The sequence below is a fragment of the Myotis yumanensis genome, unplaced genomic scaffold, assembly GCF_028538775.1.
Source record: "Myotis yumanensis isolate MYYU_CA2020_CCGP unplaced genomic scaffold, mMyoYum1.0.hap1 SCAF_7, whole genome shotgun sequence".
Taxonomy (NCBI): Eukaryota; Metazoa; Chordata; class Mammalia; order Chiroptera; family Vespertilionidae; genus Myotis; species Myotis yumanensis.
The window spans coordinates 63,639,265-63,653,949 of NW_027223758.1; positions in this window are offsets into that span (position 1 = coordinate 63,639,265).

The following is a 14,685-nucleotide window of genomic DNA, read 5'->3' on the forward strand; positions in this document are numbered from 1 at the left end:
CTATCACTGGAGATTTCTCTGGGGATAGCCCGTAAAGGAAATATTTCCTAAAAGTTTCTCAACCATGGTTGTGGTGTCAGCCTTTCTGCATGGGACGGCTTCAGTGCAGAAACATTGATAATCCATTGCAGAGGCAATTAAATGAAACCCATTTTTAAGTGTTCAGATAGCCCAGTAGGTGGTGGGAATACTCTATCTAATACCTTAATGGTCTTTCTATTAATGGTCTTTCCATTATGAGTTTGACAAATCAGATATTGGTCATAAACCAATTTTGCAACCTTGGAGCAGTCACTCTACCAATATTTTTCATAATTTGGGTCACTTTATCTGTGCCACAATGAATTGCAGAATATAGAGCTTTTATTCATGGCATTTTCAAGGACTTGGCAAGAACCAGGGGACTACCTGGGCCCTCAGTGAATCTTCATTTAATATTAAATTTGCACACTTGTTGGTGCTAACACTGTTCCAGCCCAGGTGCCTGATTTTGTTTTTTATATAAATTATAAATAGTTTGGCTAGACTCAATCTTACAGAATTCATTCAAGTTCATATTGGGACCATCTTAGTGCTGGCTGATTTACCAGGGAAGTCTGCTAAAGCATTTCCTTGATACTCAGGTTCTATTAGCTTCAGTTTTGGTGATTACAGTTCACTTAGGTGATAGGATGTCAGAGAACAATTCCTTTACTTGGAATCCATTGATGATTGGATTTCCAGTAGAAGTGAGGAACTCTTTCTATTTCTATAACATATCAAAGGCATATGTGCTATCAGTATAAATGTTTACTGATTTCCCTTGGGATAGCTGACAAGCCTGAGCAAGAGCATGTAGTTCTGGTTGAGTAGACTTCAGTTGGGGAAAGATTCTAATAGTTCATATGAACTTGTCACAGCACATCCTGCTTGATACTTCCCTTCTACATTCTTAGCATAGGACCCATCAACAATGCGTATCAAATCTGGGTGTTCTAACGGTGTGTCCTGTGAGTGCGAGGGATCAACCACTGTGACACCACACCTGTACAATCATAACAATCTATGCCATCGTCAGGCAAGGGTAGTACGGTTACAGGGTTGAGCAAGTTGCAGTACTTAACATGGAGATTAAAGATGAAAGGAGAAGGATCTCAGAAGACGTTAGTTTACTTGCTGAAAAATGTCAGGTCTGATCAGAGTTTAATAGACTCTCAATAGCATGAGGTACGTGTAAGTACAAGTCATATTCAATACCCACCTGAATGCCCACTGACTGCTGCAGAAGAAAGCACAGGCAAGGGTAGTACGGTTACAGGGTTGAGCAAGTTGCAGTACTTAACATGGAGATTAAAGATGAAAGGAGAAGGATCTCAGAAGACGTTAGTTTACTTGCTGAAAAATGTCAGGTCTGATCAGAGTTTAATAGACTCTCAATAGCATGAGGTACGTGTAAGTACAAGTCATATTCAATACCCACCTGAATGCCCACCGACTGCTGCAGAAGAAAGCACTGGCTTCAGGGACAACACGCCCAATTCGAACGATTCCAACACAAGCTTCCTCCTGCCCGGCCTCAGGTGCCGCCCTGGACACTGCGGGTGCCGCCCTCCCAAGGTCGTTGAGGGGACTCGGTGTATATGAGAGCCGACTGCCCATGATGCTCCGTGTGCACCAGCTCACCCCCAGCTTCCAAAACTATCAGAGCTGCCCTCGGACGACTTTAAAGCAGGATCACGTGCGTGCCCAGCAGCAAGTCATGGCTCCAAGTGCAGGGCACGTTCAGTTCGCTTTGTTAAATGGGTGCTCAACAGCTGCTTAAGGAATAGAGCCAATTGGACCAGCTAGACTTGCAGCAGTTCTCAACCTGTGGGTCGTGACCCCTTTGGCGGTCGAACGACCCTTTCACAGGGGTCGCCTAAGACCATCCTGCATATCAGATATTTACATTACGATTCATAACAGTAGCAACATTACAGTTATGAAGTAGCAACGAAAATAATTTTATGGTTGGGTCACAACATGAGGAACTATATTTAAAGGGCCAGAAGGTTGAGAACCACTGAGCTAGAGATTAGATACATTTTTTCTGAATTCTGTTTATGTGAAAATATGACAACATTAAAAGAATGTTTCGTTTCCCCATTAATCCCAGCAGTCTGGTACCTACTCCTCAGTCTTTGTCACTGGAAAGTGCTCCAGCTCCAGCGGCCCTACATCTAGAGCTCTGAATGGGGCAGCATTCTGCCTAAAAAAATAATCAGCAATTTGGTGAAGCCTGAACATAAATGTTTATACTCTCATTTAAGAAATACATACATTGCCAGGCCAGTGTGGCTCAGTGTTGAGCATCAACCTATGAACCAGGAGGTAACAGTTTGATCCCCTGTTTGCAGGAGGCCGCCAATCAATGATTTTCTCTCATCATTGGTGTTTCTATCTCTCTCACTGAAATTAAGTAAAATATATTTAAAAATCCATACCATTTATGTTAAAAGTGCCATTAAACAAAATTTATACAGACAAAGCAATAAAATGATAACTCGAGCTATTTCTAGTGATGAAAGAAAACCCAGTCTCCTCAAAGATGACAGTGACTTGCCTTCGGAACTAGTCAGTAGCTTGGAAAGACCATGAGGACAGAGTGCTGGGGAGGGTTGGGGTTTCCTCCAGGGTTCCCGGTCAGACACTGGGCAAGCTCTATTTCTTCAAAGACAAAACTTACAAAATGTGATGAGACAGGGTGCACTGTAGAGTGGACTTACGGAGGCATGCACACATCCAGGGTACGTTAAAAACAAAAGGCATTTACTCTCACGGCTGGAAAACCCTCACCCCTTTCTCTCCCTGCCAGGAACTGTGGTGAGGCACGGCACTGCTTAGGTTCACAGACGAGGAATAGAATCTGGAAAGAGCCCAGACAGCTCCATGTCCTTAAATGATCTGCCCAAGACCATATGGCTACTTAGTTACAGCCAGGACTTGAACACACAACTAGAATTCTGACCTTGTCCAGTGTGTGCCCAGACTTCTGTACAACTTCCCTTGAATCTTTAAACATTAAAAACTTATGCCCAGTAATCCACATCAATGTTTTCTTTTTCACCTGAGGATATGCTCTTTATTGAGAAAGAAAGAGAGACATCAATTGATTGCCTCCCGACCGGGAAGCAAACCCAAAACCTTTCCATGCAGGGGACAATGTTCCAACCAATGGAGCCACACCGGCTAGGGGTTCATTGTTTTCAAAGTTGCAAATGTATGCCTAAAAGATATCAATTTATGTTCAAAATGACATAAATCTTATATTTTGGTATTGCTTTTCTTTAAGCTTCTATTTCTTCCTTCCTATATTGTAGGGTACACAGAAGGCTCTCTTTCACTTCATTTTAATGGTATCTTCATATCAGAAGTAGGTTCTCTTAAGGCCTTTGGGAACGCCATGTAATGATTTTTTAGTTAAATTTGAGATGTAAATTGGAGTTACACTTCTAGAAACTAACATGTACAATTTTGTGATGGTAAAGAGTATTATCAGTGAAGTAGTTCAAGGACAGGGACCATGGCTTTTATCTTTCCATCTTCCCAGAATACGAGGAAAAATCTCAATTCAACTCAAGTCAACATGCTAATAATCTTTTATTTAATACATCCCAAAACATCACTTACTAGCTGTGTGAGGCCTGGGGTAGGATCCTTGTATTCTCTGTGCCTCAGTCTCATCATCCTTAAAATAGGGAACAATAATACCTACTCCTAGGGTAAGGAGTAAAGGATATGGATATATATATATATATATATATATATATATATACACACACACACACATAAATATATATATGGCTCTTAGCTCTGTTCCTGCATATACCGAGGGCTCAGTTAAGAGTTTGTTATTATTTTCATAACTTGCTAGTCAGGTTCTGAGCTCAGTGCTGGACTTATTCATAATAAGACATGACTCCTGTCCTCAAGAAGTTTACAATTCGAAGCAAAGGGAGACAAATGTACACAAACAGGTGTCTAAGGTTATAAAAGACCAATGCCATAAAAACACAACAAAGAGCTGGGGGGTGACAAAGAGGGAGGGGAACTGCATTTGTCCGAGTGGGAGAAGAATGTATGGGAGAGGTTACATTGTGCTCGATCTTGAAGGATGAGTTAGGATTTGGACGGAGGAAGGGAAGTTTTCTTGGTGGAGGTGCATGAGCAATGGCGCTGAGCTAGCCTGATTGTGCAGTAAATTCAGCAGCAGCCAGTGGACAGCTTGGCTGGAGAGTGGGAGGCAGAGATGGGATCTGGGGCAGCAGCCAACCAGCGAACATCTGGTGAAGGCTTACCCAATGCCAGGCACAATGGCCTGGAAGAAGACCACGGGGCTAAGCCATATGGGATTTGTCTGACAGACAAGGAGGGGCCATCAAAGATATCTGAGCAGTTCCCTGTTTGCAGAAGGATGGTGCACACAGCAGGCTCTTGGTAAAGGCCTGTTAAAATAAATTGAACTGGGTGGTGGTAAAAACAGTGTATCTGGAGGCAAGTCCCAGACAGGTACAAAAGGATATGAAATAGCCCTGACCGGTTTGGCTCAGTGGATAGAGCGTCGGCCTGCAGACTGAAGGGTCCCAGGTTCAATTCCAGCCAAGGGCATGTACCTCGGTTGTGGGCACATCCCCAATAGGGGCTGTGCGGGAGGCAGCTGATTGATGTTTCTCTCTCATCGAAGTTTCTAACTCTCTATTCCTCTCCCTTCCTCTCTGTAAAAAATCAATAAAATACATATATTTTTTAAAAGGATATGAAATAGACATCCTAGTAATGGCATCGTCCAAATGTAGTTGATACCTAGAAGGAATGAGTAGGCACAATATTCAAGACGCATGACTTGTTTTAGAATCGATGAAAACTACGAGGACAGGCAGGGAAGCAGTTCCTCTCCATCCAGGACCCTGGCCCCACAAAGCTTGGACATAAGGAGCACAGAGCATCTGAGTGAAGGGTCTTACGCCCGAGGCAGTGGGGAGGAGGAGATTACCCCTGAGCCCGGACAGAAAGGGCCATCCTGGGCTGGAGGGATGTGCAGTCCACATTCCTGTCCAAGGATATGTGGGAAATCACGTTTACCTAGTGGAAGCCAAATCCCTAGCTTCCCAGCCAAACTGTGAGTGTGCCTGGAGCTGGGTTTGCGCTCTCCCGTGGACTGGAAGGGACTGTTCAGGGACACAGAAGCTGTAGCTGCGCTGGGCATGTGTGCAGGGCAGGCAAACAGGACATCATCACTACTACAGGCTCCCAAAGGACCCAGATGATTGGACTACAAACCACCACAATTTTGTCTCCTCCAGAGCTTTATAGAATGTACAGCTTGCAAAGCAACAGACGTAGGAAGTAAGCCAGTGCTCCCCAGTGGTGTCACCAGTTCACCTATTGACAGCTATGGGTGAAGAATCTTTGTGCAAACCATAGAGTGGAAAGACGGACCGATTCAAGGAAGAGAGGACAGCCGGCCAGAGAAAAACCAGCCAGTCACCTAGGGGTCTCAGCTCTCAGCTGGACACCTAAGCCTGTCAGTGTGCCCAAGAGAGTGTCCTACTTACTGCCACCTGGTGGCTGGTGACAGAACCAATCTCCCTGCGGGTTTCCTGCTGCCCTTCCTGATGGGGGTGGAGGGCCAGGCGAGGAGCCAAATGGGGCCAGGAGTCAGTGTTGTGTAAGGAAATTAGAGCTACTGCTCCTGAGGGTCCAGAGGGGCTTGTGCCTGGCACATACAAAGGTGACCTTTGCTATCTTTTGGCTTGAAATTACCTCCAAGTGTATTTCTACATTGCCTTCAAAGACACATTGTAGCCTTTGAGAAAAACATTTTGCTCACCCTGGGTCACTGTCATTTTCAGTGCTTGGCATGGGTGTCATACACACCCTGTTGCTGCACTGGTCTCTGAAAAACTTCCAGTCATCAGCAATGTCAAGGCAGGAAAGAAAAGGGGACAATAAAACAGTATGTGACCCTGCTGTTTTATTTTTAAAAAACACGATGCCAGCCGAAACCAGTTTGGCTCAGAGGATAGAGTGTTGGCCTGCTGACTGAAGGGTCCCGGGTTCGATTCCGGTCAAGGGCCTGTACCTGGGTTGCGGACACATCCCCAGTGGGAGATGTGCAGGAGGCAGCTGATCGATGTTTCTCTCTCATCGGTGTTTCTGGCTCTCTGTCCCTCTCCCTTCCTCTCTGTGGGAAATCAATAAAATATATTTAAAAATAAATAAATAAATAAATAAATAAAATAAAAATAAAAAACACGATGCCACATGTATACATCCGTGTTCATAGCAGCATTTATTCACAATAAGCAAGAAGTGGGAGCAACCCAAGGGTCCATTGATGGATGAATGGATAAAAAAAATATATGGTATATCCATACAATGAAATATGAATCAGCCATGAAAAGGAAGGAAATTCCAAAATCTGCTACATGGATGGATAAACCTTGAGGACATTACGCTAAGTAAAAGAAGCCAGTCACAAAAACACAAATACTGCATGCTTCTATTTATATGGGATAGGTAGACTGGTCAGATTCGCAAAGACAGAAAGTAGAATGGCGGTTGCCAAGGCCTGGGGTAGGTGTGGGGGTTCGGGGGGAGGATAAGAAATAATTGTTTAAAGGGTATAGAGATTCAGTTTGCAAGATGAAAAAGTTCTGGATATCCATTGCACAATAGTGTGAATATATCAACATTACTGAACTGTACACTTAAAATTGTTAAGATGGTAAATTTTATGTTATGTGTATTATTTACCACAATTAAAATATTTTAAAAATTATTTTTAAAAATATGCCTATTGGTCTGACTGTTCTCTCTTTTTTTTTTGCAGCATTGTTTATTTATTTTACATTTTTATATTCGTTTGTATTGGAGTATAGCTTACATACAATAAATTACATCATTTTTACGTGTTCAGTCCAGTGAGTTTTGACTACTTCAAACAGGACAGAAACATTTCTATGACCCTAGAGAGTTCCCTCGTGCCCCCTTCCTGACAGCAACTCCCTCCAGACAGTCACTTTCTGACTTCTATCACTATATATAGATATAGTATTTTTCATTGAGTTTATAATTATGTACAGTAAAGTACATAATTTGTAGGATACTGTTTATGAGTTTTAACAAATGTCTGTGCCATGTAACCAACACCCTAATCAAGATCTGGGTCTTCTCCATCACTCTAGAAAGCCCCCGTATCCCTCCCCAGTCGGTGGCCTCCCCTGTCTGAGGCAGCCACCCTTCTCATTTCTGTCCCCACAAATTGCTCCATCTCTTCTTGGACTTCACGTTAATGGAGTCCTGCAATATGTGCTTTTTAATGGCTGGTTTATTTCACTCAGCTGAATGCTTTTAAGATTCAACACATATCAGTACTTCATTCCTTTGGCAATATTGCATTGTATGAATACATCTATCACATTCTGTTTTTCTATTTTAGTGATGGATATTTGGGTTCTTTCCACTTTTTGCTATAGTAACAATGAATAGTCATGTACAGATTTTCTGTGTGAGCACATGTTTTCAATTCCTTTGAATATGTACCTAGACATGAAATTTCAGGGGCTATGGTAGCTCTATGTTTATTTTAGCTTTTGAGGAACCGCCAAACTGTTTTCCATTGCAACTATACCATTTTACATTGCCACCAGCAATGGAAGAAGGTTTCAATTTCTCCATATTCTCATCAACACCTATTATTTTCCATTGTTGGTTTTTGTTTTTCATATTATAGCCATCCTAGCTGGTGTGAGGGGGTACCTCATTGTAGTTTGATTTGCATTTCCCTAATGACTAATTATGTTGAGCATCTCTTCCTGTGCCAATTGGTCATTTGGACATCTTTTTTGGGGGGAAATGTCTATTTATATCCTTTGCCATTTTATTTATTTACTTATTTGTTTGTTTGTTTGTTTATTGTTAATCCTCACCTGAGGATATTTTTCCATGATTTTTTTTTAAATATATTTTATTGATTTTTTTACAGAGAGGAAGGGAGAGAGAGATAGAGAGTTAGAAACATCGATGAGAGAGAAACATCGACCAGCTGCCTCCTGCACATCTCCCACTGGGGATGTGCCCGCAACCCAGGTACATGCCCCCGACCGGAATCGAACCCGGGACCCTTCAGTCCGCAGGCCGACGCTCTATCCACTGAGCCAAACCGGTTTCGGCATTTTCCATGATTTTTAGAGAGAGTGGAAGGGAGGGGGAGAAACATCGATGTGAGAGAGACACATTGATTGGTTGCCTCCTGCACATGCCCCAACCAGGGCCAGGGATGGAGCCCTTGACCAGAGTTGAATTCAGGACCCTTCAGTTTATGGGCTGATGCTCTATCCACTGAACCAAACTGGCTAGGGCTATCCTTTGCCATTTTAAAATCAGGTAATTTTTATTGTTGAGTTGTCAGAGTTCTTCCTAGATATTCTGGATTCTAAACTCTTATCAGATATATGATTTACAAACATTTTCTCCTATTTTGTGAATTGTCTTTTCATTTTCCTTGTTAGTATTCTTTGACGCATTAAAATTTTTAATTTTGATGAAGTCCAGTGGAGTTCTTTCTTTCTTTATTAGGTTTCCTTAATCAGATTGAGTAAGTTCCCTTCCATTTCTAGTTTGTTGAGAGTCTTTATTATGAATGGGTGTTAAGTTTCCTCAAATTCTTTCTCTGCATTTACTAAAGTGACAGTGTGGTTTTTCCTCTTTAATCTGTCGGTATGGAGAATTGTCTTGATTAATTTTTAAATGTTGAGCTGCCTTGACCAGTAATGACTGGTAATACTGAGCACCTTGCATGGATTTACTGGCCATGTTTCGTGAAGTGACTGTTAGTGAAGTGACTGTTCAAGTCTCTTGTCCATTTTTATTTGGGTTGTTCATCTTTTTGTTGTTAATTTGCAGGAGTTCTCCAAATACTCTGGCTAAAAGTTCTTTGTCAGATATATTTTCTTCAAATATTTCCCCCAGTTGTAACTTGACTATCAATGTCTTTATTTTTTATTTTTATTTTTTTAAAATATATTTTATTGATTTTTTTTTTACAGAGAGGAAGGGAGAGGGATAGAGAGTTAGAAACATCGATGAGAGAGAAGCATCGATCAGCTGCCTCCTGCACACCCCCTACTGGGGATGTGCCTGCAACCAAGGTACATGCCCTTGACCGGAATCGAACCTGGGCCCCTTCAGTCCGCAGGCCGACGCTCTATCCACTGAGCCAAACCGGTTAGGGCATCTTTATTTTTTATTAATCTTAGAGAGAGGGAGGGAGGGAGGAAGAAAGAGAGAGAGAGAGAAACATTAATCGATAGCATCCCATAAGCCCAGCCTGGGGGTCAAACCCATGACCTCGGTATGTGCTCTGATGGGGAATTGAACCTGCTACATCTTGGCGCACAGGACAACCCTCCAACCAGCTGAGCCACACTGGCCAGGACGCCTATCGATTTCTTGAGATTATTGTTTGATAACTAGAGCATTTTTTAATTTAATGATGTCCAATTTATCAAATTTTGTTTTGCAATTCATGCTTTTTGTACCATGTCCAAGAAATCTTTGTCTGTCCTAAGGTTGCAAAGATTGTTTCCTTAGAAGCTGTATGGCTCAGACTCTTATGTTGAGATCTATGATCCATCTTGAATTAATTTTTGTAGATGAAGTGAGGTAGGGGCCAACATTTATTTTTTTTTCTATATAAATATCTAGCCGTTCCTGCCTCATTTGTTACAAAACACTTTTCTATCCCCATTGGATTGATTTGCCCCTTCAGTCGGTTTTACTTTCCTTTTAAGAATTCTCCATAATTATATCTGTATATTTTTACAGAAGCAACTAACAACTTTCTGAGCTAATTTTTAAAGAAATAACTGATCAATTAATATTTTGAATTGGTAATATATGTATGTGGCTTAAGTTAAAAGGTACAGCCCAGCCGGTTTGGCTCAGTGGTTGAGAGTCAATCTATGAACCAGGAGGTCACAGTTTGAATTCCGGTCAGGGCACATGCCAGGTTTGTGGGCTCCTTCTCCAGTAGGGGGCGTACAGGAGGCAGCCAATCAATGATTCTCTCTCATCATTGATGTTTCTATATCTCTCTCCCTCTCCTTTCCTCTCTGAAACCAATAAAAATATATTAAATTTGAAAAAAATAAGAAAGTATAGATTCAGTAAGATAATTTTATCTATAGACAACTTTTATTAGTGGGTTCCTGATTTCTTCTCTTCTTGGCAATTATCACCTATTCACATGATCCTGGGGATCCCACCACTACCTATTTGCTTTAATTATGAAATGAAAAGGTAGGAACTACCTGTTACTAGGGGCCAATCCCGGGTGTTATAAAATAATGAAGCAGCAAAGATCCAGGTGGCATTAATGCAATTTCTTTTTTATGAAAGCTGCCCTTTTTCTGAATTCTTGGCCTTTGAATCCAGACACATCATTTAACAAATGTGCTTACTAATTCGTAAAATGAGAGAGCTCGAAACACATGCTCCATTATTGCTCTACTATAAATCCTCCTGAAATGTCAAAACTTCACCCTTTTCACACAAGAACTTTCTGTTTGGTCCCAGAGCAGCAGTCAGTTGGGTTCGCCCCACCTATACAGGAAGAGTGGGTCCTGGGAACAGTACCCATCCCATAAGGTGCGGGAGCCCTGAGTCCTCAGAGCGAGGGTGCATCCCATCTGGCAGGGAACACGGTGAACATGCAGACCTCAGTGACCCCGGCCCCAAGGTCACTGTGCTCCATCCACCCGCTAAGACACTGTACCCGCCACAGACGAGGTTAGACTGGCTTCCCGTTAGGGCCATTCCAGCCCGAGGAGGAACATTCCCGCAGAGTGGAAGTGCAGGCGCCAGGGAGAACAGAAGAATGAGTTCGAGGCTGGAGGCAACAGAGGCCAAGGCCGCCGTCAGCACCAAGGAAGGTGCACCGGAGGGAAAGAAGGGGACAGTGGAGGGGAAGGAGCAAACATTTAGAACAGGGGTCCTCAAACTACGGCCCGCGGGCCACATGCAAATACAAATATTGTCTTTGTTCCCGTTTTGTTTTTTTACTTCAAAATAAGATATGTGCAGTGTGCATAGGAATTTGTTCATAGTTTTTTTTAAACTATAGTCCGGCCCTCCAACGGTCTGAGGGACAGTGAACTGAGCCCCTGTTTAAAAAGTTTGAGGACCCCTGATTTAGAACCACATGATCTGGTCGCCTGGACTGAGTCCCCCTGATGTTCCAGTTCCGTGTGAGAAACACGGAGTTAACAGATTAACTGAGAAGATAAAACACGCAAAAAATGATATTAGTATTTGCCAGAATAGATTCTCTGAGGTAGAATTAACAGAACAAAGCTAATGGCCATTTCTCCTGTGCGTGACACATACTCCTGATTTACTTTCCAAAGAGGTGGACAATTTATGCTCCCACCAGCAGTAAGAGTATGAATTCCTACTCTGTCCCACCCTCATCAGTATTGAGGGTTGTTTTTTTTTAATTCACTAAAGGCTAGGTCAGTGATGGCGAACCTATGACACGCGTGTCAGAGGTGACACGCGAACTCATTTTTTTGGTTGATTTTTCTTTGTTAAATGGCATTTAAATATATAAAATAAATATCAAAAATATAAGTCTTTGTTTTACTATGGTTGCAAATACCAAAAAATTTCTATATGTGACACGGCACCAGAGTTAAGTTAGGGTTTTTCAAAATGCTGACACGCCGAGCTCAAAAGGTTTGCCATCACTGGGCTAGGCAAACGGTGGCATCGGGTGCTGTTTTGATTTCTATTCCTTAGCAAGCTGGGACATGTTCTCAAGGCTATTTCTCACGAGCCACTTGTTTTTCCATTTTTGAAAACTATTTTTGTATTTTTTGATAAAGGTAAGTTCCAAATAAGTTTTGAAGGAAGCATAAAGGACAGCTATTAAATTATAATTGTGATGATGGCAATTTAACAGAAGAGGGGAAGAAGGACATCCCAGAGAGACCTGTCAGCCAGCTTCCCGGTCAGTTCAGTCATTGGCAGGGAAAGGGCCTGGGGAGGTACCAGTAAGCCTGCATACCTGCCAGGAAGAAGAAGCAAAGTGGTATCTATTTAAAAATTTAAATGTACTAGTACATACCTGCAGAACCAACAAGGCCACTTCTTGAGGTTATATTTCATATCCCAGAGAAACACACATGCACACAGGATGCACTTACAGCACTCTGCCACTGAGGAGCAACTGGAAACAGCTCAATAGTCAGCAAAGGGGGAAAGTTAAATATGTTACAGAAATGCTATGAAATATTATGTAGCAGCTAAGATGTCTGAGATGAGTTGGGTGGATGTGTGCTAAGAGAGGAAAAGCTACATATTATTGAGTGACGACGCAATTTTTGGAGCATTAAATAAAATATACAATTTATGTAAACAAACGGCACGAAAAAATACTCATATTTTGTGTATATATACTATCATCAAAAAGGGCGTGTAAGGATTTAGACTGAGCAGAGGAACTGGACAGGAAAGAAGCCAGAATTGGTGCCAGTGGTCTGAGAAGATTTTGCCGTATTCTGTAAGGTCTTAAGACAAAGATGTCTCCTAGTGACAGGGTATTTGTGTATTATTTATAGAGTTGAAACCTCCTGAACCCTATGAAAAGTCCAGCAGGCTGTGTAGGAAGCGTCGGTGCTGGTTTCCATGTCACGCTGTTGACGTTGGCACAGCCGGTTGCACAAAGCAGAGCTCTGCGGTGCCCTCCTGCCCAGTTGGGAAAGGCCACCGCTCACCCTGGGATTAGCCCCAAAATGCGGGCTCCTTTGGGCACTTTCTTTGAGGAGAAAGATTCAAATTGAAGTCGGTGGAAAAGAACATCACCTTTGTTCCTACATTTGGGAGGAAAGAAACATCCAGTAACAACAACCAGAATGAGAGTCGGGCTGGGCCCAGGGCCCATGACCCCAGGTTGCTCACCGCCCAGCACAGCCTACTCAAGCGCGGGCTGGGCGCTGGGCCGGCATCCAGCCCGCGGTCCGCGGACCCTCGGTGATTATATGAGCCTTTCTGGAGAAAAGGCCACAGCTGTCATCAGATATTTAGGAGAACTCGTACCCCAGTAGGGTAAGAACCAAAAGGCCTCATTGAATGGCATAGGCATGTAAGAACTCAATACTGAGTGTTGTTCTCTTTTCAACCCTCAGCCGAGAATGTGTTTTTATTGATGTGGGGGGCGGGGTGAAAGAGAGAAACATGGACCTGAGAGAGAAACCTCCATCAGCGCCTCCGTACACCTGACCAGAGAGGGAGCCCTGAGCGGAATAGCACCTTTCCGCGAACGGGATGACGCTGCAACCAACCGAGCCGCACCGGCCAGGGCTCAGTAGAGCATTTGCCATGCAGGCTCCACAAGCAACTGTGAACATCTCAGCGTCCATTCCAGCCTGCAAGGCACTTTGGCTTTTAATCTAGTTGGAGGCGCGGTTGTCTAGTCTGAGGGCTCCTTGCGCAAGTATCCGGCCCGCCTGCTCCGCAGCGCAGCGTAGCTTACCATCCGCTCTGCCTGTAGATCCCGCGGAGTCGCAGCTGAGCCTCAGGCGACGGGGTGCCTTGTCCCGGGTCCGGCCCCAGGTTTCGGGTCTGGCTCACGCCCAGCTCCGGGGCCGCCCCGCAGTGCACCTGCGCTCCTCCCGATTCCGGCGCCCTGCGTGTGAGTGAGACACGGGGCGCTACTGAGAGACTGTGCGCCCACCACCTGAGCACCCCTTCCCCACCAGGGGTCTCCTCAGCCCCTGGGCCTGTGGCATGTGGCTCGGCTACTGCCCCCACCCATGGGCCCGCCCCTCCTGACTGTAAACACATCCTGGGCCCCCCAGATCCTCTTTCCGAATCGTGGTCCCCCGACCTCATTAGTTAACCCATGTGGAAAAAAAGACAGCTTAGTCGGTCACAAGCAGCGCTCCCCAATATTAGGAAAATTCACCTCAAATGTTGTTACCGGGCCCAGGACCAAGGCATAGTTCTGTGTGTCTGTGACTTGGTTCAGCAGTGCTAGAACCCAAACCTGCGCTGGTGGGAACCAATGCCCAGGCCAGGCCTGTGTGTCAGCCCTAACCCACAGCGGCCACGCCTGCTCGCGGGGAATGAATTCTCTCAGCAGAACCACATTCCTGAGATTTGCAACGTTTCCCTCTATTCAAATGTGTCCCCTCCCCAGAATGTCCTTCTCAAATCAAAGAATAGTAACAGTGTTATTGCTGGGGGAGGGTGGGGCGCACTCCCTAGATGGGGCAAGAGGCAGCCTAATGTCCTTTATCTTGATCTAGTTGCTTATATACATCATTTTCTGAGTTGTACACTAAAGAGCTGTGCACTCTACCGTATGTATTCTGCAATACAATTGTTTTTAATTTTTTAAAAAGCCCACCGGTGCTTCTCTTTAATGAAACCAATTGGAAGCCAAAGGGCAAGACGCTTCTAGTGCGATCCTACAGTCTGGGCAGAGAATGGATTGGGGTGGGTAGGGGAATAATTAGCATCATGCTCAGTAAAAGTTTGCTGAGCGTGATAGCAATCATTTACACCTTAGTATGAATAAATATATGGACTTATTGTAACAGTAAACTTTGCTGGAAAGCAATATGGAAGTAGGAGGACCCCGAGAACTTTGGCTGTGGGAAATAG